General features: G+C 31.0%; 1 protein-coding gene across 8 annotated transcripts in view; it reads right to left on the bottom strand.

The window, feature by feature from the left end:
- The window catches only part of brat (tripartite motif-containing protein brain tumor), a 100411-nt gene that overhangs the window by 21659 nt on the left and 52260 nt on the right, over positions 1-26492 (bottom strand). For 3 of the 8 annotated variants that reach the window (XM_076531371.1, XM_012294437.2, XM_012294438.2), the window contains one exon: positions 19893-19982. The exons of 2 other annotated variants lie outside the window; for them this stretch is intronic. The gene's annotated coding sequence lies outside the window, so the exon portion shown is untranslated. The remainder of the gene's footprint in view (positions 1-19892; positions 19983-26492) is intronic. 3 more of the 8 variants (XM_076531373.1, XM_012294440.2, XM_076531372.1) reach the window with 1 other exon arrangement.

The raw sequence follows: 26492 nt of genomic DNA, 5'->3' as shown, positions 1-26492 counted from the left end.
ATATCTCCAGGCATCGAATCTCGTTATTTACTAACAGAGTAAGCGATTATCATTGTTCAAGTGGAAGATTTCTTTTAACTGGTTAACTACCGGTGCCATTACCTTACCAGTTTTTATGACAACCATATTAATAAATTTTGTAACTTAAAAGCAGAAACTTCTGAAGAAGTCGTATGATCATTTTAATAATTTTTGTGTTAATGTCTAAATTTATTTATTTCAAGAAAATTGGGAGATCAGGTATTTGTGAATTTGGAAACTAAATGATTTTGAAATATAAAGATTTGGAAATCTGACAAAATTAGAACTTTGTGAATTTAGAAATGTGGGTATGTAAGAGATTTGGGAATTTAGACAGGAATTTCAGAATTTAAGAATTTGAAAATTCAGTTATGTATAAATGTAAGACTGTAGCAGTTCATAAATGTAGGAATTTAAATATTTAAGAACAATTATTTATATATTAAGTAAGCATGGAAGTTTTAACGTTATTGGTTCAAAAATTCAGAAACTTGTAAGTTTACTAATTCACAAATTTTCTTGCATAAAAATAATCAAAATAATACAAATTATGCACTAAAAAAGGCACTTAAGGGAAAAGTAACGGTGACTGTATGTATCCTACTCCATGCGTAGAATGATATATATTTTGAACAAAATGTATTTTATACTCCATTCTTAATTTCATATTATCACATTACAAGAACCTTAATTTGCTAAGATTATAAATTTTCAAATTCTGCACCATGAAAATTTCTAAATTTACAAATTTTCAAATTCCGTTATATGAACAAATTTATAAGTCCGCAAACTTACAAATTGCTAAAGTTGTAAATTAATAAATTGCTAATTGTAAATTTGAAAATTCAGTGATTTAAGCACATAGAAATTTCTATATTTCTATATTCTCAAAGGTCAAAATTTCCGGTTAGGGGGAAGTCCCTTACTGGTCAACCACCCTCATCCCTTTTTACGATCAATTTAACAACCACCCTTAACGATGCATTATGTAGGTTAGTATTTTTCAGGTCTTAGGTCTTACGTTATTATTTAAGTTCGTACTTTTATCTAAAAAAATAAAATTTGTCTTTAACATTGACCTTTTGAAGTACTCAAAATACTTGATCTGTTGAAAGAACTGCATGAAGTGCGCTATTAATCGAATTAACAAGAAATGTACAGTTATTAAATAACAGTTTTATTACCTTATTTAAATAAACACCGTCAGTTTGCATATTCTAATGAAAATATGGATAATATTTTACGACCTTAAAACATACGAATCAACAAAAAATGTACAGTTATTAAATAACAGTTTTACTACATTATTTAACTAAACAGTGTCGGTCTACATATTCTAAAGAAAATATGCATAATATTTTTACGATCTTTACATCCTCCTTTACTATTCTAACATTTTCATTTCACAACTCAATTATTTCCCCCTACCAATGAAGTGTTACCTTCTCGTACGTTCGAAATACAGTTCTTCGCGAATGTATACGGATTAACATAAAGCGTTCGAGGAATTCGAAAATGAATCGTCGTTAACCTGGGCGCGTTTGTTGGATCGTGAGAACCGTCGAAGATAAGATCTGTTGGGAGTACGGTGTTCCGCGTGGTCGAACGGCATGACGGCGATATATCGTTCGCGAGAGCACGTCTTTCCGGAAGTGGCGGTCGTTTGAACCGTGGAACGGTTTACGAGCGACGGTGTTACGACGACGAAGCGGAGAGCACCGGCTGGCAAGCTGAACGTACCCGGAGGTCACTGTACCCGGTGAACTTCGCGATGCCGGAAGGTCGCTGTAACACACCACGCGATACGGAAAATCGATTCTAGGCTCCGATTCTCTCTCGATAACTCGTGCGCAACCATCTCCGAGCAACCGAGCAGCCGTTACGCTTCGATGCTCCTCGTATATTACGATTTTCATGGAAAATATTGATTCATACACTTATACCGCTCATTATCCGACTCCTCTAACTTGTGTATTTTTTATTGAGAGATTAAGGAGGCGTGCATAATTTCATCGGTACTTATGCTTGGAATGTTGGACGATCTCCGTATCCGCGGCAATTTGCGTGCGTTTTTAACGGATTATGGACTTATTTTCAGAACGGTAGGACTTCCGTATCCGCGGGGACTTTCAAGGGTTTCAAGGGATTATTTATTTTTACATTTTGTAAAATTTTGGTATTCATGGAAATTTACATTTTTTAGGGATTGATGTACTCATGTTTGGAAGGTTTTATAGACGGATCTCCGTATCCGCGGGATTTGTTTTAAGGGTTTCAAGGGTGGTTTCAAGGGTGGTTTCAAGGGATTATTTATTTTTACATTTTGTAAAATTTTGGTATCCATGGAAATTTACGTTTTTAAGGGATTGATGTACTTATGTTTGGAAGGTTTTATAGACGGATCTCCGTATCCGCGGTATTTGTTTCAAGGGTTTCAAGAGTGGTTTCAAGGAATTATTTATTTTTACATTTTGTAAAATTTTGATCTCCATGGAAATTTACGTTTTTAAGGGATTGATGTACTTATGTTTGGAAAGTTTTATAGACGTATCTCCGTATCCGCGGTATTTATATGAATTTCGGGTGTTTGGTATGTTCATTCATTTAACCTGTGTTCAGAATGTTCTATAGTAGAATCTCCGTATCCGCAGGAATTTATACAGAAAATTTTGGGAGGTGCGTTTTTGTCGTGCAATTTTTTTTTTTTTTCATACAAAATTTATGTATATGTACATGTCATATAATTTTTCATGCTTAGATCGTACTACAATAAGATCTCTGTATCCGCGGAAATTTATATATGTTAATAAAGGATTATATACGTATTTATGGTCAGAACGTGCTATAATAGTATCTCTACGGAGAATTATATATGTTTCTAAGGGATTGTGTAACTATAGTATGTAACAAATTTATACTTATTTACGCTCACAAAAATCTATAGCAAGATCTTCGTATCCGTAACTTACATGTGTTCGTAAGTAATCATATAAATATATATTTTTAGAATATTCTATGTATAGTAGGATCTCCGAATTTATATATGTTTATAAAGGATTACATATGTGCCTACGTTTGATGCATACTCATCAACTACTTCTTTTTTGTTTTATAAATTTTACTTTATTTGAAATAATATTTACTGCGCACATGAAAATGCGAAGTTTGATGCAGTGTTCACTTCATTCTGATGATAAATAATATCAAGGTGAAGTTCTTTATCGCTTGCCTTCAAATGAAGGTTGCATGTAGGTTTCAGATTAAATATTGCATAATAATAAATGAACTTGAAAATGTTTATATCTTCCAATTTCCTGATGTTTCTATACCTAACTTCCACACTTTTAAAACTTTAATTGTATACATATTTCTAAATTTTCTAAATTGTTTAGTACTAAACCTACCGACATATAATGTATACTTAATTTAAAATTAAAAATGAACTTAAAAAATAAATAAACAAACGACGAAACATAAATTAGTACACACGTTTATTCTTTATCTTGATGAAAGTCAATGCTGATTTTAAGGAATGTACTTTAACAAAATATAATAAGAAACTTGTGGAACGGTTATTTGACCGGTTTGGTAGTTTTAGTGTTAAATATTAAATTTTTCTGTAATTTACAATTTGTAATTATTATTGTCCATCGCTATTTTTCCAACTGTTCCAAAAGCGCAAATTACATCCAAAAAATGATAAATTCAACATGACAAATAAAAAATTCCTTTACGAAATATAAACGACGAAAATGAAGATATAAACGAGATACAAACGACTGAAAATGAAATATTCACTAATGAATAAACAGTAATCTGTTAATTGATTCGTTGTTTGCTTCAATGTAGAATCAGCCATTTTGACGTATGAATATTCATGAAACGTATGTGTACTTATTTTCATTAAATCTTAAGCTCTAAATCGATACGCCATAAGCATTATTTGGCGATAATATTATGTTATGAAATTGCTTCAGACTTTAGCTATTCGAAATTGGATATTCGATACACTGCAGCAACACTGTATGTTGCGATCGATCAGCAGATATTCTGTATTAGGAATATCCATCAAACGTTTATGAGACTGTTTTTATCATACTTTAAGCTTCAAATTGATGTATCACAAGTGCTATTTCATAACACTTTTATGTCATGAAATTGCCTTAGACTTTTTGTGTTTTGAAATTGGATATATGATGTATTACGACAATATCGATTGTTGCAATTGGTCAACAGCAACTTTATGTCGGGAATATTCATGAAATATTCATGTAGACATTAATAAATTCTAAGCTTCAAATTGATGTACCAGAACTGCTATTTTACAATAATTTTATATTCTGAAATTGCCTTAGACTTTTTATGTTTGCAAATTGGATATTTGATATATTACGGTAATATTGATTGCTGCAATTGGTCAGCAGCAACTTTCCTGAAACATTCATACAGTCGTTCTCAAAAAATTCTAAGCTTTAAATTAATATATTGCAAGTTCTACTTTGTGTTACTTTTCTGTCATGAATTCGTGTCTTATCAAAATTTATCATTTTGTATACAATATATGTTGCATTTATATACAATATACATTTTGTTACAATATATGTTGTATTTACATAGGGTGTTTTCAAAACAGTACAATCAAAAAATAAGTAAATCAACATGCAAAAATAAGTAAAAAATATGGAATAAAATGTTTTTGTATATCGCCTTATTTTCAAGAAAATTGAATTTGAACGTCTTTTAAGTACTTGTGAAAAGTTTGTTCACAATGTAGAAAATAAACAATGAAAATGAAAATCAACAGATATAGTTATTGATATTGCTAAAATAGATTTATTACTTTATTAGGTTTGTTACTTATGTGTCCTTATCATCGAATAAGTTCATTACATGGAACATTAGTAATTACATCAATAACGTTACAAAGAATGATAACGAACTTCAGTAGTATCAATGATTAGATTTATTTGTTTAATACCATTTCTTAATTCTCAAAGTAATGCAAAGCTACATTCATTATTTTATGTGCAGTGAACAAAATTTTTTTAAATACATCAAAACTTTTTAAAATCAGCTGTTTCAAAAAATAAAGTGATATATGAACAAATAGTATTACATATTTTTGCCTTATTTTTTCATATAAATTTTCGCTGTTGTATCACCTTTGCGAAAGGACCCTACGTAAAAATTTCTTTAAAAAATTCGATTTGCATAATCATAGGTAAAATTCTATAATCCTCTATCTTCAAAGTACTCGAACATGAAAATAATATAAAAGAGGAACAGTTTTTCCCTTTACTTATAAAACGGAGATAGAATATTGGGGACATTTTATGTCGCAAGAGTGACATTATAAAAATAACCAAAACGAGTGAGGAAGGGAAAGGAAAAAGAGAGCGATCGAGAAAAGGATTAATGAGAGAAGTAGTAGAAGAGAAGAGAGGAAAAGAAAAAGAGGAGAAAGGTTCAAGCACCATTTGACCAGTCTCTGAATCATCGTTAAGCGACCGTTACACGACGGCTCGTTAAATCGTATCGTAATGTGGGTGGGTCAGATGATTCGCACGGTTGAAACAATATATTTATTTGTACATAAGTGTTATCACCGAATTCCAAGTTTCCTTCTCCACACAAAAACTATCAAATTGAACAAGATGACTGGTTCACAAGTTACTTATTTTAAATTACAAAATATTTTCTTCAAATTTATTTTCATTTTTCTTCAAATCAGAAATAAATATGTATATGAATTTATTATTTGTCAACTAATCCAAAAGTTTCCATCAATACCAAAATTACCAAAATGGGAAAAATGAGCGATTCACAAGTTTTGTATATTATAGTAAAAAATTTGTTATGATACTTTTCTTGAGATTTACATTAATTTTTATTCAAATAAAAAATTAGTATGTATATGAATTTTTGTTTTATTGTTTGTTCATTTATTGGTCTGCTTTATTTTTAATTTCAAGATGATCTGACAATTTGAAAAAATAGAAACTGGTAATATGGGATTTGACAACTGATTAATTGAGAAATTTTAGAATTAAAAATTTGAGAAAGTTAATACAGAAATTTGAAAATAAGATAACCTAGGTATATGGAAATCTGAGAAACCTGAGATGTGAAAATTACTAATGTACTAATACTACATAAGTACATAAATGGTAACTAATAGTGTCCGGGATTCTGTATCCGCGGAAGGCCTTGAAAGTAGCCTCCCGCGGATACGGGAGTCCTACTGTGTATAATTTCTTCGGACGAATCAATTGCAGTACATGAAGACGCGTGTCAATGGGGCGCGCGACGATACAGTAGGGAGAAGAGCGGAAATGATTAATTTCAGAAACAAGCTTGGAATTGCCTACTCGAGTAGAATTTCAATTAAGACCGTCAATTAATTGATGTTCCTTTGACACGAGTTCATCGTTTTGAAACTTTTCGTCTTTCCATGACTCATTCCTTACAAATAGCTTCCTCTCGCATTGTTGAACCAGTCATTTTATACCGAGATTATTAGCGAAACGCTTGTACGGTTATTTTCATCGTGTTTCAAGCTTCAAATTGATATGCCATAAGTGATGTTTTGCAATGCTTTTCTGCCGTCAAATATTGTCAAACTTTCTATGTTTCGAAACCGATCATTTGGTATGCGAGAAACTAATAGAAAGTCTGATACGGTTTCGTGACAGAAAAGTATCGTAAAATATCTCTTATGGCATACCAATTTAAAGCTTAGAGTTTACCGGAAATTACTACACAAACGATATTCGTAGTTCAAAGTGGCTGCTGTATATTTTCAACGTACAATGTTGTATTATGTTAAATATTCAGTTTTGAAATGAACAGAATTTAATTTGAATTTCATGACATAAAAGTATCGCGAAATAACGGTTATGATATATCAAATTAAAGCTTAAGATTAAACGAAAATAAATATGTATAGATTTCATGGATACTCCTAAGTCAAAGTCATGATTGTTCATTGAAACAATAAATCAACCAATTCACAGTCTATTGTTATTATCGTTAATTAGTGAATATCTAATTTGCACTTGCTGATATCTTAAAATTGTATAAAAACTTTTTACTTTTTACATCACTTCCTGTATTCAAGTATTCTGTACATGATGAAAAAATAGAAGTATTCTGTACACGATGAAGAAACTTAATTAAACAAATTTATCAATGAATCCAGAAAAAATTACATGAATTAAGAATAAAGTCAACCAATCAATGAATTAAACCAAATAAATTAATTAATGAAGCAAAATCAAACTAAATAAATTAATAAATTAATCAAGAATTAATGACATGAAAGCTAACGCAAATCAATTAACCAATTAAACTAGACTTATTAGTAAATCAATGAAACACAAATAAAATTAATCAAGAATAAATTGAAATAATTACCAGATTAATTAAAAATGAATTAAATACACAACACATTAACTCATTTAAAAAGTTTGTACAATTTTTCATTACGAAAATAGCAAATATACACAGAGTTGCGAAGGTGTGCAGAAATTTTTAGGTTATGCGCGAAAAGGAAGATGAAAGGAAAAAGCGCTAGTACGATCTGACATTAGGTTTTCACGTCAGACGTAGGTGAAAAGGATTGTCAAAGAACATAGACACCGTCGTGTGTCTTTAGCCGTCTCGTCACAAAAGCGCCAGTAGAAAGGGTTAGGTGCGGTAAGTTTTATAAGAGGTATTGACGAAAAGCGCACACCTGTAGCGCGTCTAACGATTATACGTATAGCGACAAAAGAGGCTTTACAAGAAGCCTCTACAGATTGTGTCTCGACAGAAACGCGATATATCGCTCAAGGTACCGTCATTTATTCCGCAATGAGACAATGCTTACAAAGAAGTAGTTATTTGTAGGTAACAAGTCAAGAATTCTATCAAATACCAGTCAAAATGAATAGAGCAGGTTCTTAAAATGTGCTCCGAGGATCCCTTCCAGAACATTTCTTTTGCGGAACTCATAATTAAATTTTTACTAATTATTGATCGGTTAGTATAACAACTAGTTAAGTAACATCAAATGCAAAAAGTCTTGACCGTGTACGATTTTTATTTAATTATTGGAATAAAACAGAGAAGTTGGGGGATGTAGAGTTAATGTCAAAACTGTGACCACACTCTAAGAACCTATGATACAGACTATCGTGAATTATGACTTTTGTTGTTAGCATGTTCTGCTTGATGCTAATGTGTTTATGTTACGATTCTAGTGTGTGTATTAGGTTTATGTACAGTTAAGAGCATGACTGGATTCCCTAGGGCAAATGTGTAACTTCAGAAATTATTGCAATTAAATATTTGCAAGTTTAGAAAACTGAGAGTTTGGAGATTTCAGAACTTTTAAAACTTGGGAATTTTGAAATTCAACAAAAATTAGAAATTTTCAAGCTTAAAAAATATTTGAAAACTTAACAATTGTGAACTTCGAAATATCAAAGTCTGGAGAAATTCGGAACTTCAATATTTGGTCATTTAGAAGTCTAGAAATCTAGAAATCTAGAATTCTAGTAATTTAGTAATCTAGTGTTGTAGGATTCCAATAATTTAATAATCTAGTAATTTAGTAATATAGTATTCTAGAATTCTAGTAATTTAATTATCTAGTAATCTAGGGATCTAGTAATCTAGAGATCTAGTAATCTAGGAATCTAGTGCTCTAAGATTCTAGTAATGTAATAATCTAGCAATTTAGTAATCTAGTAATTTAGGGATCTAGGGATCTAATAATCTAGGAATCTAGTAACCTAGTAATCTAGGAACCTAGTAATTAAAAAATTTAGAAATCTAAAAATCTCAAAATGTAGTAATTTAATAATCTATTAACCTAGTAATTTAGTAATCTACAAATTCAGTAATTTTGAAATTTATAAATTGAAAAATCTAGAAATCTAGAAATTTAATAATCTAATAAGCTAATAATTTATAAATCTAGTAACCTAGAAATTTAGTAATCTAAAAACTTAAAAATTAAAGAAAATATAAATAAAAAAATGTAGAAAAACAGAAATTTTCCAGTAAGTTTCAAATTGGATTTAAGATTAAAAATGGCTCCTCCTTTTATCTTAATCCAAAGAAAGCCTACGTGGCATCCGAGTATACTTCTTTCCAGGAAAGGTCAAATGTCCGGCGTTTCTTCGTGAAACGAAAGAAGGGGACAAGAGCACGACAACGGAGAACATTGGCCTGCTTAATGGCGAAGGAAACGTAATACGGAAACATGAGGGAACATTGTTGGTTCACCCGCATTCGTGTTCTTCTTTACGCACTTGTGAATTTCAATGTTGATGTGAACACGCGAAACAAGCCTGTAGATAATAGTATAATGAAGCATTATATAAAAACAGCTATTGAAAGGGAACTGATACGTGAAAACCTGAAGAGGTAAAAGAGAAAGACCTCATAAAATGACAGCTTGTATAATTTCAAACTATTGTATATTTCATTTCTTTCTCGACAAACCACTATGCATTACATCGTCTTTCTATTGCCGGTTCCGAGAATTCCTACCCTTCATGACAATATAACGAGGCTCTATAAATACAGTATAACACGTAGAAATCTCAGAACTTATGAAAAGTTGAAGAGTGGAACTAAATAAGGCTGAAAAATTAAAAAATCGAAACTTCTCATTTATTGAACCGAATATTATTTTAACAGCAGCTATTCGCATTAATGATCATAATGAACATTTCATTTGCGAATTTTTGCAGGAAATTTCATATCTCCTAAAACCGAGATATTACTTTTGAAACGACCTGTACGTAAACAAAAAGCAATCTGTTGGAAATGGCACATAGGCTTTTTTATTTTCGCTCTTCAGTTGTTGAGCGATACCCATCAGTAATATTAAAGCAAGGAGATGTAAACATGGAGGTGTTTGCAAGTCGGCAAAGTAAGAAAGATCGAAGGTCGAAGGTAAGGTGAATATACCTCCAGACGCATCGCGTGCAAAGAGATAAAGCAGCACCTACGCGATACACGCGGCGATTCTAAAAATAAGAGTTTATTTTAACCGCAACGATATGCGCCACAGTCTATCACGAAAACGAGATACACCGACGAAACATTCGAACGTTTGTGTGTAACGATCAAAAGTGTTCAGATATCCTTCAAAATTTTATCGCTGCGAATGACATCGCACAGATTACCCCATTACACGCTTTGGATCAATATAGCTGTTTTTATATTTATATACCGACATTTCAACGAGATCGGTTACAAGGTCCTTCGCGAATACGGAAATCCGCGGAGAGTTGCTGTCTAGATACATACTATAATTTTTCTATTTATCAATTTTTAAGCATTCACATTTTTTAATTCGCAAGAATGTTAACTTCCGAATTAGTAAATTGTAAATTTGGTTCTTACATTTTCAAATTCTCAAATTCAAAAATTTAGAAATTTCCAAGTATTCAAATTATGAAATTAAAATTTTGAATTTTTATATCTTAGAATTTTCAAATTTTTAACCTTGCAAATCACCGAATTTAAAATTTTCAAACTTCTCAGTTAAAAAATTTCTAAATTTCAATCTTCCAAATCTATGAGCTCTCAAATTTTTCATTTGAACAATTTGAACAAAAATGTTTAAATATGCAAATTTCTATATTTGACGAAATTTGCAAATTCTTAAATTTTCCCTTCCTAAACCGAAACTTCTCAATTTTCAAAATGAGATATTTAAAATTCTGAACATTCCTAAAATCTCCACGTGATTTTGCAATTTTCAAACTGGGAATTGTGCCAATTTTCCAATTCATAAAATGATACATGAAAAGATTTACAAATATTTTCATTCTCAAAACAAACGTCTGAATTATTTAATTTCAAATTTCCCAATGTTTTAATTTTAAAATTCACAAACATTTGAGAGTTGTCGCAAGTATTTCTTGGAAGACATTCTGGTACTTAAGCGATGCATGACTGTATTACCAATTACAAGAATTCATTCTCGTCCGTCACATTATAACGGGATTTCATTATAATACGTAATAAGAGACAAGAAAAACTGACAATGCATTTGCAAAATGGTGCAATGTTTTAATTACCAGCTTTAAGAGTATATCGTGAGAAAGCATTCTTACGAAGGACCGCATCGTAATCAGAAATTAGCTTTGGCAGACGCTGTGTACGTTAATTAGTGATCGTAATGAGACGGGAACTCGTAAAGTCAAAGTAAACCGCGGTATTTTGAAGGCTCGAAAAAAGCGCGGCAGTCACCAAAGCGGATCGTTAACCGTGGATGGAATAAGAAAATGAAATAGCTGTGCGCGGTGTTTGCAAATTCATTAACATTAATGTACGCAGGAAAAACATCGTCAAAGGATAATTACTAGAACTGATTGTGACACGTGTTTATATTGCGGAAGTGCATCACCGTTTCCTTGTCAACTAATGCATTTATTTAATCGTTAAAACGAGCGTACTAGTGACTTACTATTCATATAGAGTGATGCGCAATGAACTCTATAATGTGAAGATTATACTTATTACGAAAAACCGAATCACGCAAATACTTTCTATTGAAAGTGTGACAATTTCTCGGAGATATCTAGTCTATGACAATATACAGTGACACTTTTACGTGTGTTACAATCTGTCGATAAACAGATTTACATACGGTCATCTGATATACGACGATATAACAAAAGATGGTTTGATGGATAGAAGTCTAAACAAACGGCGATACAATGCGTAGTAATATAAACGCGTGGTAATGGCAATATAACATGAGTTAATACAATGTGAGACGATATAAGAAGGAGCTAAACAACAAATGGAAATTCAAATGCATAACACTAGTGCGATAACTTGGTAATATAATGCGAGACAAGTTTATGCTTGATTGTTTGGTTTATGGCGATGTAATGCGTGGTATTATAACGTATAGAAAGCCACAAGAGTTACAATACAAATAAGTGGCGATATAATGTGAGACAATATTACGCACGGCGATATGACGTGAAAAAATTCGGACGTGGCAATATATCGCGAGCCAAATTTAGATGCGGCGATATATCGCGAAACAAGGTCATATGCGGTGCTATATCGCGAGACAATATCATATCCGGCGATATATTGTGAGATAATGTCATATGCGGCGATATATCGCGAAACAAGGTCATATACGGTGCTATATCGCGAGACAATATCATATCCGGCGATATATTGCGGGATGTCATATGCGGCGATATATCGCGAGACAAGGTCATATCTGGCGATATATCGCGAGACAAGGTCATATGCGGTGCTATATTACGAGACAATGTCATATCTGGCGATATAACGCGAGACAATGTCATACGTGACGATATAGCGTGAGACAATGCCATACCTGACGATATAACGCAAAACATACGTGATAATCTTGTACATAGCGATATAACGCGAGCCGATACAATATACGAAAATATACGTAACAACATAATGCGTATTATAAGAACATATGGTAATATAACGTGAAAGAATTGGACACATGGAAATCTAGTATATGGCAATATAACACGAGACAACTATGCGCGAGTACATGCGTACATGCGATCTAACGGAAGACGATTTCACATATGGCAGTCTAGTACACAGCGATATAACATGATACAATTTCATATATGATGATCTAGTACGTGGCGATATAACGCGAGAGGATTGTACGTGTAGTAACCTAGTAACAAAGCGTGACAATATAGCGCATAGCAAATATAACACGAATCAACGTAACACGAGCATGAAAATTCACGCAAATTGGAACTCACTCAACCGGCAATATAATGAGAATCTACTCTAAAATAGACTAGTAAAAATGCCGTATAATGCAGTGTTATACACTTAAAAAAAACAAAAATGAATGTAGATTGCTTTTGTGATGACAAAAAGGTAGACGCTCCCATTTGACGAGTATTTGACAATTCTGAAGATAAATATATCACTAACGAGGGTGCACGGTTAAAAAAAGAACATACTAGTACGGCTTGACATTTAATTGGGAGTTTCTGTGAAACTTATTTACGGTGGTGCAACCGTGGCACCAGGGTGTACGAAGCATCGATGCTGAAACTTCTATGGAAGAATTAGAGTGGAAGAAATTCCCTTGTGAAACGGACCAGCCCTTTCGTGTATTCTCGTGAACGATATCCGACAAATGGTATGTAACTTTGCACATTTGAATGTCGAATTTTCACCTCGCTTTTGGTCGTATCGACACGACGTGACATTGCTTCCGTTAGAAAATATCATTTTGGTATCGATTAATTGATTCGAACGCTAGAAATGTGTCAGCGTCACGAACAACGCGGAATTGCAAAATGTATCTGCAGTTTTTGTCACTTAGGTTGATAATAGGACCCTAATTAATCGTTTTTTAGGGGATAAAACTGTAATATTGTATTACAGTACAATAATAAAAGGAAGTGGATATTTTTAATAGCTGCTCAGTCGTACAAATTAAATTACGCTGTAATATAACGACATCATTTCATTACGTTGTACTTCAATTGCGTTGTAATTGAATATAATTAAAACTTCTAATTAATTCAACTGCTATATTACTGTAATTATGAAAATAAATTACAACGCGATTGAAGTACCATGCAATTTAATTCTGTTTAAATAATACGAGTTTAGGAACAATACCGTATTCATCAGTGATAACAGCCTTTTTCTTTTAATTTTTAATTCCGATTTATTTACGTTGCACTTCGTGGCTGTACTTCAATTGCAATTACGGATTGCACTGTAATTTAATTGAATTAGAAATCTGAATTACAAAGTACAAAGTAATTGAATATGATGAAACCGAATTACCTTGGAATTATAATTAGAGAAATTCAATTGCAATTCTGTACAACGTGTGCAAAATTATTCATATTGAATGTGGCAAATTTCCAATCGAGTATTGATAGCAAACATATCAAAACGAAATATTATTATTATTTACGAGAAATTTCCTGTTCCTTCTTGTGAGACTTTCTAAAGGATATTAAAGATTTCAAAAAATTGCCTTAATTCGCTATTTTATTTATAACATGTTAATGAAAGTGGCTTAGAAGAATATCATGAGCCACTAATAGCCCATATGGCGTTCAACGTATTAAACATCATCAAAGATCTAACGTATCGCGTTCAAAAGTCTCTAACCTCGAAAAAGAATCGTGTAGGTGAGCCAACTCTACGTTCTCAGGGCACCGAGGAATGCAAAACGTTAAAAAAGGAGATGACCGAGGGTTCGCAGGGCAACAACCAAGTTTCCATGAGGCGAAACAGGATGAGGAGAAGAAGAAGCAGAAGAGGAAAGCAAAGAAAAAGGAAACTATATAGTCGTGCTGTAGTGGGCATAGAAGGGTCAGGGGCATCTTTAGAAATCTTCATTGATTTCTATTTCAAAATTCAATTTTTATAAAAACATTTCTTAGAATTAAATATATTCTGTATAAAAATATAGTTAAACAAATTTTCTTTATTTATTACTAGTATTAATAAGTATCATATATTGGTATTATGTCCAACTAAATACTGGATTTGATGTGGAAATTTAATGACATAAAACTATGAAGAGTAATTGAACACGTCGCGTTATATCGCATTGTGATACAACATGTGGCAATATAACCAATGGTAATATGAAAGCAAGATAATACAAATGACGATGCAATTTGGGATGGTATAAATGCGTAGTGATATTGTCATGCAGCGATACAACGCGTGGCGATAAAACGTGAGGCAATATAGCACGTAGTAATTCGAACATATGACACAAACGTTACAATGCCGTGTATGGTTATACAATGTGTAGCGGCCAAGTATGTGACGATAAAATACGTGACACATGGCGATACAACATGCGGTCATATAACGCATAAAAATTCAAACGTATGGTGATTCAACACATAATAATACAAATGGCAATATAAAGCGTGAAAATAAAAACGTGGTAATAGAAGGTGTAATAATGCAACATGTGGCGATATAATGAGCGGTCATATAACGTGTGAAAATTCAAACGTGACGGTACTCAAAATAATACAAGCACGTGGTGTTATAATACGTGAAATAACGTTTGGTAATACGAGGTGTACTCATTTAACGCGTGGTAATATAATACGTGGTCATATAACTCGTAAAAATTCAAATGCGCGATAGTATAATACGTGATACTGCACATTGCGATATAACGCGTTATATTATTGTACAAATACGTAGCAATATAACGTACGATAATGCAACGCGTGGCAATCCAATGCATTTTCATACAACACACGGTAACACAATCTCATAACGATACAAACGTAAGTATAGCCATATAACGCGTGACGATCATGAATATGAAATTCCTTGAAAATGTTCACATAAATGTTCCGTCAATATTCTTAATACGATGAATCAATCAATTAACAACTATTGTAAATATTCAATCTCCTATCTTCTTCGATAATTCTTCGAGTGACACTTTCGCGATGAACATTGCATGATAAGTTATTCAATTCTATTAGTTCTATTCCTGGTAGATAAATTTGCTCATGATACGCAGAAAGTCGCATGACATATCGATCCGATCTCACGCTGGTGAGAACTGACCCGTTGCTCTTCTTGACGTTCATGCTTGCCTTTTCTTTCCTGTCATCGCATCGTATCTACAAACGAGTGCCCGCTACATTTCCGTAATTCCAATAGCCACACTCACGGAAGGTCATGCTTTAAGCTCTTGTACAATCGAGACTCGATAGATTGATTCGAACTTCTTACCTGCCGTCATTACACGCTTCGATTAAACGAAAATTCCAGTATTCTTTCAACCATCGTTTTATCTGTGGTACACATGTATAGTTCAAGCTTTTCCGATACGAGCTACTGAATATTTTTAGAATATCGTGTGGTACAGTCTGTCTTAAAAGAGCTATACTGTAGAATGCGATTTTGTAATCGAGTGTAGACAATGACAGATAATTGCTATTTATGTGCGAGAAAGATTTCTGGAAATTTCAAACTTTCATATTTGGATTTAGATATTACAAAATTTGATAACTCAGAAGTTTTCAAATTTCCAGATTGAGTTTGGGAAATTAGAAATTTATAAATACCAAAATTTAGGACTTCACTAAATCAGAAGTTTAAATATTTGGAAATTTAATTAATTTTCTAGATTCCCAAATTTACAAAATTCCCAAAATCTGCAAATTTAAAAAATCTCAAAATTCTAAATTAAACAATTTCTGAATTTGCAAATATGCAAATATTCAGATTTGCAATTTTTTAATTCGTAGAATGATTAAATCTGCAGAATCACGAATATCTAAAGTTCTCGAAGTCCCAAGATTCAAAGAGCCAAAATAGATATCGAGAATAATGATTTCTATCGAAGAACAAAGGTCTATCGGTATTAGTCGCGAGATTAATCGATCTTTCCGCTTGTGAGGTTCGAGAGGTACGTAAAGTAACGACGATTAAACGGCATGTCAAGCAAGGTCGTAAAATCTTGGCCAGGTGCACTGACCCGCCCTACAGTGATTAAAGAGAGTAAGAAATGCTCACGGCGAAAAAAGGAGGGGAGCCTACAACGCGCATCGAATAATTGCTAGTACGCTGTGTACACCCGGGCAAACGTAGCCTTTCTTTGAATAAGAATAAATGTAGGACGGAGAATATCTCACTACTTGACTTTAACTTTGCGGAATTAAATACGTGGATTTTAAGAATTTAAAATTTTTCGTTGCCCAAATTTTTCGATTCTACATTTTGAATAATACAAATTTGTTGATTAACAAATTTTTAATAAAGAAACTTCCAAAATTACAATTTTTAATAATACAAATTTTTAGATTCAAAATTTTTAATAATGCAAATTTGTAAATTTCAAATTTCTCGTTATCTAAATTTCTAGACACCAAATTTATAATAAAACCAATTTTCAGATTAATACATTTTCAGTAGTTAAAATTTTCAAATTTCAATTTTCTGATAATGCAAATTTGCAAATTGCAAACTTGTAGTAAATCAAATTTCAAAATCGCAAATTTCTCATAGCTCACTGTTCCAGATACCAAATTTTTAATAGAATAAATTTCTATACTAACAAATTTCTAACAATTGAAATTTCCAAATTTTAAATGTTTAACAATTCACAAATTTCCAAATTCCAAATTTAAAAACTGCAATTCGCAAAGTTGCAAACTAAAAGGTTTTTGAAATCTATGAAAGTCTGCAAACTATATTATATTATATTATTATAATTCAAGAGATTTTCTTGATACGTTGCCTTTGTTATAACATGAATCAACCTTGCGACACATTATCCAAAACAAAAAACGCGATATGATACGTACAAACAGATGCAGCGCTGTCTTCCTTTTCAGATAAATACGTATATTTAAACTGGAATATTTTTAAAAAATAAAATAAAATTCTCAAGCTTTCGAATTTTACAATTTTTAAATTTGAACATTTTAAAATATTTAAATTTAAAAATTTATAAATTGCTATGCAATAATTAACAATGTAACAATATATAATAATAAATTGTAATTATTACGCGTCATTTACAAATTTTTTAAATTTGCAAATTTAAAAATAATGAAATTACTGTATTTTCTAAATGTCAAGTTTCTAGATTCTTGAATTCCTATATCCCTAAATACCTAAATTCTCATACAGTTCTATTCTTAAACTTCAAAACACTTAAATTTCTAGATACTCATCTTCTCAGATCCTGAAATTCCAAAGGCTTCACATTCTTAACCTACCCTTAAATTTCAAAATCACCAAAATCCTGAAGTTTCCAAATTCGTAAGTCCTCAAATCCGTAGGTGTTCGATTTCCTATATTCTCAAGTGTTTAGATTTTTATATTCCTCTATCCTTAAGTCCCAAAATCTTCAAATTCCTAGATCACAAAATTTATAGATGTCCATATCCGTGGGTTTCCAAATTTCAAAAATCCCAAACTACAAGTACAAAAAATTCCAGAATACCAAAATTTTGAAGTGCCCAAATTTCAAGGTCCCCAAATTTCAGAGTTCCCAAATTCCAGAGTCCCCAAACTTCCAAGTCCCTAAACTCCCAAGTCCCCAAACTCCCAATTCCCCAAATTCTAAAGTCTCCTAACTTCATATTCCCCAAATTCCAAAGTCCCCAAATTCCACAGTCCCCAAATTTCACATTTCCCAAATTCCAAAGTCCCCAAATTCCAGAGTCCCCAAACTCCCAAGTTCCCAAACTCCTAAGTGTCTAAACTCCCAACTCTTAAACTCCCAAGTCCTTAAACTCCCAAGTCCCTAAACTCCCAAATCCCCAAACTCCCAATTCTCCAAATTCTAAAGTCTCCTAATTTCATATTCCCCAAATTCCAAAGTCACCAAATTCCACAGTCCCCAAATTTCACATTTCCTAAATTCCAAAGTTCCTAAATTCCAAAGTCCCCAAACTCCCAAGTTCCCAAACTCCTAAGTGTCTAAACTCCCAAGTTCCCAAACTCCTAAGTGTCTAAACTCCCAAGTTCCCAAACTCCTAAGTCCCTAAACTCCCAAGTCCCCAAACTCCCAAGTCTCCAAACTCCCAAGTCTCCAAACTCCCAAGTCTCCAAACTCCCAGGTACCCAAACTCCGAATTCCTCAGATACTCAACTTATCCCCAAATTCCCAGCATCCCTAGTCCTGAAAAATGAAGGAGTGATAGTTCCCTTTCTTCGATAGTATGCATATTTTTTCTAAGGATGCCAGATCTGCTATCGACTGTACCTCTGACGTAATAAAACGTCCGCATGCACGCGCAGAGACTATTGCTTTTTTTCGCTGAAAAAATAAACGGTTTCGCGAAACTCTGTTTGGCCTGGTCGATGAAACGGAACACAATGGGTCATTGTACAACGATGCAAAGAGTAGTTGGCCATCCTGGAGGATATGCCACTGCGATTAACATTGTCGACATGGAGCATTTCATTGAATTTCAGCTTCTTTGTTCTCAACAGTTCTTAACGATGGAAAAGATTTTAAAGGGAAATTATACGCATTGTTAGAGACAGATTATGTAAGTGAAGTTAACTGACTGATCTGACAGATTTATGTAATTGAAAGATTATTATTTCATGATTACGTGTGGTCAAGTTTTCGTTCCTCATAGTTAAATGTGTCTTTAACTTTGAAACGAAGATACTTGCAAAATACTTTAAATACATGTAAAAAATGATATAAAAATTGTTTCTATTTCTTATAAAATTTTCATGAATTTCTCTTAACAGATAAAGTGGATAATTTTTCATTTATTTGATAAATTCAAACGATATGTTAAAAGTTCAACAAAAATTAATATTTTTCCTTGAATTATGTTTTGGCAGGCTGTATTTTAATTAATCATTTACTTCATTAATGTAAACATACAGAGAAAAGATACAAAATTTAGTTTATGGAGAAATAAATGCATTTTTTACCTTTTCGTTAATAATAATAATTCGTCCTAATTTACATAACTCTTAATTTAGAAATGCTGCATTCTACGTTTTATTTTGGAATTTTCAGTGATGATAGTAATTCGTCCTATTTTAAATAATTCTTACTGCATTCATTTTACGTTTCATTCTTAAATTTTGACAAGTGATTCGTCCTAATTTAAGTAACTTTCATTTCAGACATGATACATTAATATTCTATTGTTAAATTTTATAACGATAATTTATTCTATTTCGAATAACTTCTTTTATAGAAGTACGTAATTTTCATACGTTTCACTTTTTAAATTTCATTATGGATTTCCTCCATTTTGACTAATTCTTTTTATTTCATAAATACATACTTTTCATACGTTTGTTATTTTTAGTAAACGTAGTATGTAAATATATTATAAAAGCCTATACTTTACCCTGAATGCGTAATTCTGGCAAACCTTGCAATGGCTTCCACAGATTTATAGTTTCGCAGCAGCGTCTCTCGAGAATACCACAAAACTCACCTGCAATCAGAAAGCAAATCACATTAAATTTAGTATTCAATTAATAGTTTTGTTAAAGTAATAAATACAGGTTGTTAAATTAATTTATATAACGCATTCTGGTTATCAGAATTAGCTTTATTAATGTTCCATGAGTAATTCTTTTAAATTAATAGATAATAGTTGATTTATGTAACGTAAAATCTCAGATATCACGTATTTCTAATGATTAGCTTTATTGCTACTTGAAGAAATGCGATATAACAGGATTCTACCGTAGGTACGTTTACATGAAAGACATCATAAGGAAACTCCTTTTCCTTCACAGTATCAGAATATTCTTATCGTTCTAAAAACTCCTTTGCCGTTCGATGAAACGTTTCAAATGAACCAACAGATAACGATAAGTTCAAGAGGAAGAAGCACAATGTATAGATATACATGTGTTCGTAAGAGTAAACCAGCATCACCTTCCGTTTCCTGTTACGATACCACACTAAACTTGCTCGTTCCTCGCGTCATTGGCCAATTAACAGACTTAAGGATTACAACTTCAACACTTGCTTAATAGTTCCTAGGAAATTGGACTTAATTTACAGATTAATAACTACCTGTATATTTTTTCACGGATCATTTTATAAATTTAAACAATGCGTTGCCAAGTTCAACAAAAATTAGTATTTTTCCTTGGATTATTTTTTGACAGATTGTATTTTTGTATGAGTTATCTTGTAAATTCAAACAATATGTTAAAAGTTCAACAAAAATTAGGATTTTTTCTCTGGATTATTTTTTGACAGATTGTATTTTTATATGAATTATCTTGTAAATTCAAACAATATGTTAAAAGTTCAACAAAAATTAGGATTTTTTCTCTGGATTATTTTTTGACAGATTGTATTTTTGTACGAGTTATCTTGTAAATTCAAACAATATGTTAAAAGTTCAACAAAAATTAGGATTTTTTCTCTGGATTATTTTTTGACAGATTGTATTTTTGTATGAATTATCTTATAAATTTAAACAATATGTTAAAAGTTCAACAAACATTAGGGTTTTTCCTTGAATTATTTTTTGACAGATTGTATTTTTTTATGAATTATCTTGGAAGTTCAAACAATATGTTAAAAATCTTCGTTAATGTAATTCAAATTTATAACAGCTAGATAACAGTTTAGAGAAAGTTAGAGTTGATCTAGGATTAAAGGTAATCTATATTATCTTCTAACTAACTGTATTTTTGTATGAATCGTTATTTTGCAATTTCGAAAAAGTATGTTAAAAGACTACGATATGCAAGAAATAGTTAAGAGCCCAAAGAAAAGTAGAACTATTCCATGTACTAATTTTTAACGAATAGCATTTTGGTATGTGTCGTTATTTTATAATTTTAAATAGTATATTAAAAGTCTTCATTAATGTAATCCTAATGTGTAAAATTAGAAAATAAAAAAACTCATAAATTTTCAGAAATATTACTAATTAATTACCAATTACTTAACTAATTCAAAAATTTCAAAATTTCGAACTGATTTCCAAGGTCCAAAAATTCAAAAATTCTGTAGCTCTGTTATTCCATAATTTCAAAGTGATAGAGTTCGAACGTCCCAAAATTCTAAAAATCTAAAATACTAAAACCGTAAAATTCAAAAATTCAAAAATTTTAAAGAATTAAAATACTAAAACCCTAAAATTAAAAAAATTTAGAAATCCAATAATTCGAAAAGACTAAAATTTCAAAATTCTAAAATCCCAAACTTGCGAAGTTTCAAAATCTCAGTGTCAATATTCCAAGATCTCAAACTCCCAAAGGTTCAAAACTCCAAAATTAATCTCAAAAACCCTAAAATTTAAACACTTCAAAATTGTAGTTGTAAATTTCAAAAATTCCAAAATCCAAAAATCTAAAGAACCAAAATCTCAAAAATTTCAAAAAGTGTAAAAATCCTAAAGTTCAAAAACAAGAAAATTTGAATGTCCGAATGCATAAAATTTCATAGTTTAAAAACTCTAATATTCCAAAATGAAAGAACTATATTTTGAAATTGAAGAACCATAAAATTTCGATATACAAAATCATAAAATTTTCATATCTAACAACCACAAAATTTCCATATCTAAAAACCATAAAATTTCAATATCTAAAAACCGTAAAATTTCGAAATGAAAACCCCATGAAATTTTAAACACCTCTATACATAACACTCTCCCGTAAAGTAATATGTTCTAGCGGCTTTTAATTGAAAATAACGAGCACATTCACGAGGCAGTAGCAACTAATAAGTGTTTATATGTACCAAGCATGAATAAGGAAGGAACAAACATAATTCGGCAATCTATTCTAGCGTTTAATTCTCCTCTAGGCTGTTAGATTCTAATCTAATATTAGATTTCGAGTAAATAGAGGTGCACCGCGTTGCTATGTGCAAGAACCTCCAAAAACAAAAGCCGGATCGATGTTGGTCATTTTCAAGCAAAACAATTTTACGTCACATTTCAACAGGAAATATGGGCAATTTTCGACTGTATATTTTTAACAACTTTCTTGTGTTGTGAATTTGAATTGGCTATGTCCCAATATATCAATGTATTTAAATTCGAACTCGAATTATTTTGAATACAGTATTTAAGTAATTTTTGACTACCAGTTGAATTTTTGCTTTCTTTATTAGACTGCAAAAGTTTATGCAAATTTTTTTAAATTTTTGTTTCTTAAATTTTATACGCTTTATAAGATTTTTATACAGCTTTTGAGGCGTTGTTCAAAAATATAGAATTATATTAAATATGATTTAATTAGAAATTAAAAAGAAACTAAATTTAATTACATGTAATTTAATTGGCAATTGAATTTTCTTTTTTTAAGAATTATTTGAAAACGTACAAAAAATTTTAACTTTGCGAAAAATAAATTTGTTATATTTTTTATACTTGTATTAAATGCAAAAATATACCAAATGTGGTAAAGTAAATTGTCTGTAAAAAATGGGGTCGTCGCAGGTTTATTATAAACTGCTCGTTTCATAAATATTTAAATATGTATTGTGTAATGTGCTTACATTATGACGCAATTAAAATGATCATTACTGAATCAACGAACAAAGTAACTAAATACGCGACCTTCGTATCCTAAAAATATATCGTACTCGTGTTTTTTACGAAGTAATTAACCAAATATTAACACACTGCAGATGAGTCACGAGATATCTTGTGTTTTGCTTTTACTTTCGTAAAAAATACAGATAAGTAACGAAAGACGCACTTCGACAACCTCCATATGAAAAATAAAAATCGTTTCGCTTAAGAACATAAATTGCTATTTTATATATCAAACTTTAAAGAGCTTGTATGCAGTTTAGGAAAATGTATTTCCAATTTTTATAAATTAAATTGACAATTTGTATTGTGCTATATATTAAAAACTAGGTTTAACATTTTGTTACAGTAATTGTAAATACTAAAAATAAATGTTAACAATATGTATAATATTATTTTGTATTAATTGTATGAAGTATTAAAAATTCAGTTTAATAATAAGCTTAATATTGTTTTACATTAATTGTATTAAATATTATAAATTAAGTTCGATAATATTCTTAATATTGTGTTACATTAATTGTTATAAATTATCAATTATTATAAATTATGTTCGATAATATGCTTAATATTGTGTTACATTAATTGTACCAAATATTAAAAATTAAGTTCAATAATATGTTTAATATTATGTTACATTACTGCATTATATATTAAAAATTAATTTTAATAATGTTTTAATAATATCTTGAATATTTTTCACAATGTCACAATATGTTACACAAATTGTGTGGAAAAATTAGAAATTAAGTTTCATAATATATTAAATATTTCATTATATTAATTTATTAAATATTAACGAAAAGAATCGATATTTTCATCATTCCTTAATTAAAAATTCAGAAACATGTATCTTACTCTACCCACGATAAAGCAAAAAGAGTAACATTGAAGATAAATAGACAATTCGAAGATCAACGATATAAACGTGATTAACGGTGTGATAAATAACAAAAGTAAACAGTAGTTTTACAAAAAAGATAAAAGAAGTGTTCTCTGTAACTGCAAGGACTTTCCTATAAGTCACGACTAAATCTAGTTATCTATCAATATAATCTTGAAAAATGTCTATTTTGTTTACTATACTTCATTTATCAAGGTTTTATTGCACAGATTTCCTGATCCATTGATGGATTGCGAGCTAATACTCAACGGATTAATACAAACGATAAATACGGAAAAATTTATAACCAGTAAAACGATATCTTTTATTCAACTTCCCCTTTCCAGCATTCTCTTTAAAACATTCATCATGTGAACATGATACAACATTGTATCGTGGAATCTATAGAAGCCTTACAAATTAAAGCATACGATAGTATTAAAAAGTATTCGTACCTTCTCTTCAAAATGGATTAAAACTTAACGAAAACTTGTTAACTTATTAATCAGTTAACTGTGACGATCTTTTTGTAAAGCGCGCACCAGTGCGTGTCGCGATAATTAAGCGACGACGAGTTAGCTCTCAAGAATTTATGAATCCATCTCAAATCATTTACACTTTTTATTTGTTTATTTCATTTCGTGTTGACCTCTAAACATTTTAAACATATTACAATTTACGAATATAATTTAGTTTTCGCCAAAATTACAATTTAAATATCAAATTGTAACAAAATTTTACGAATGACGGATATAGTCGTCAAGACACAAAATTCTGCCACATCTTCATCACAGACATAGTCGTCAAACACACTTAACTGGTTAAAAACTTAAACATACGAATTTTATATTCGATAAATGTCTGTAAATCACAATAATTCGTTAAAATCCGAGGAATGATGAAAATATTTTTAGTAACCGCAACATAAATAATTTTAGGAAATAAAATCGATTTAATCGCAATTTAAATTATTTTACAACTGAGATAGTATTGTAGAATTGTACTGAGGTCTATTGTACTATTGTAGAACTGTTTTATTCGATGATTAATAATTAAGAAGATAATTACTCCTCAATTTATATTTTTACTAAAATAGTTATTTCGTTCTTCAGTTCCCAAATCGTAATTATATTGAACATGGGTTAAAATATTTGATAATTATGTAGAATAGACTTTCCGAACACTCATATCTTTTTTGCGAATTTTTTCCCAAAAATGTGTTATGACTCATCAATTGGATGAGGTTAACTTAAGCAAACTTTCCTTGCAAATAGCTTTCAAATAGCTTGCAAATCCGAATGCGACAACTAGAATCAATCGGGGAAGGTTGATTAGGTTAGGTTAGGTTAATCTAACCCAACATCTTTTGAATTACGTTCGAAACTAGGTCAATTATTGTTCTGTTTCACATGGATTTTCGACTGTACCATCGCCTTCCAGGTCTTGTAATGTTACAAATATACAGGACGTCTCAAAACTAGTGCAACTGCCGCAAATGGGTAGAGGACGTGATTCTAAACAACTTTTCCATTTGCAAAAATGGGGTTTGAGGCTTTATTTTTGAATTATTAATGAAAACATCAGCTTATCAGAGTCGCTCTCGCATCTGCGCGCGCAATTCTCACGCTGTGTTTTGGAAATATGGGAATTTGGAAATTTGAGGATTTGAGAATTTTGGTGTTTGAAATTTTGAAAATTTTGAAATATGGGAATTTGGTAATATGGGAATTTGAAAATCTGGGAATTTGAAAATATGGGAGTTTGGAAATATGGGAATTTGAAAATATGGGAATTTGGAAATATGGGATTTTGAAAATATGGGAATTTGGTAATATGGGAATTTGGAAATATGGGAATTGGAAATTTGAGAATTTAGAAATATGGGAATTTGAAAATATGGGAGTTTGGAAATATAGGAATTTGAAAATATGGGAATTTGGAAATATGGGAATTTGAAAATATGGGAATTTGGAAATATGGGAATTTGGAAGTATGAGAATTTGGAATTTTGAAAATTTGGAAATATGGGAATTTGGAAATATGGAAATTTGAAAATATGGGAATTTGGTAATATGAGAATTTGAAAATATGGGAATTTGAAAATATGAGAATTGGAAATTTAAGAATTTGTGAATTTTAGTACTTGAAATTTTGGAATTTGGAAATCCGATCCGTGTTTTTGCTTAATAATTAAAAAACGAAGCTCCAAATCGCATTTTTGCAAAGAGAAAAGTTGTTCAGAATCACGTCCTGTACTACTCATTTCCGGGAGTTACACAAGTTGTGTAACTTTGAAAAGGCCGATTTTTTTTGTAAAACGGACTGTTAACTGATTATCGTTGTGAATCGTAACACACTTTTACGAAAAAATTTGCAAAATACAAGAAAATTCGAAAAAGTATCTGTTCTGCACAATTTCCAAATATTTAAATAATTCATAGCTTAAAAATCATTCTGAAAATCATTAAATTTCGTTTGTGTCCTCTTGAATCTAATTTCTTCGTTAAATGGTAGGAATCCATTAAAAATTGTAACAAACATTGAAAACATTT

Source organism: Megachile rotundata, chromosome 4 (assembly GCF_050947335.1).
Source record: "Megachile rotundata isolate GNS110a chromosome 4, iyMegRotu1, whole genome shotgun sequence".
Taxonomy (NCBI): Eukaryota; Metazoa; Arthropoda; class Insecta; order Hymenoptera; family Megachilidae; genus Megachile; species Megachile rotundata.
Note: the sequence above shows the minus strand (reverse complement) of the source record. Positions and strands in the feature narration are given on the sequence as shown.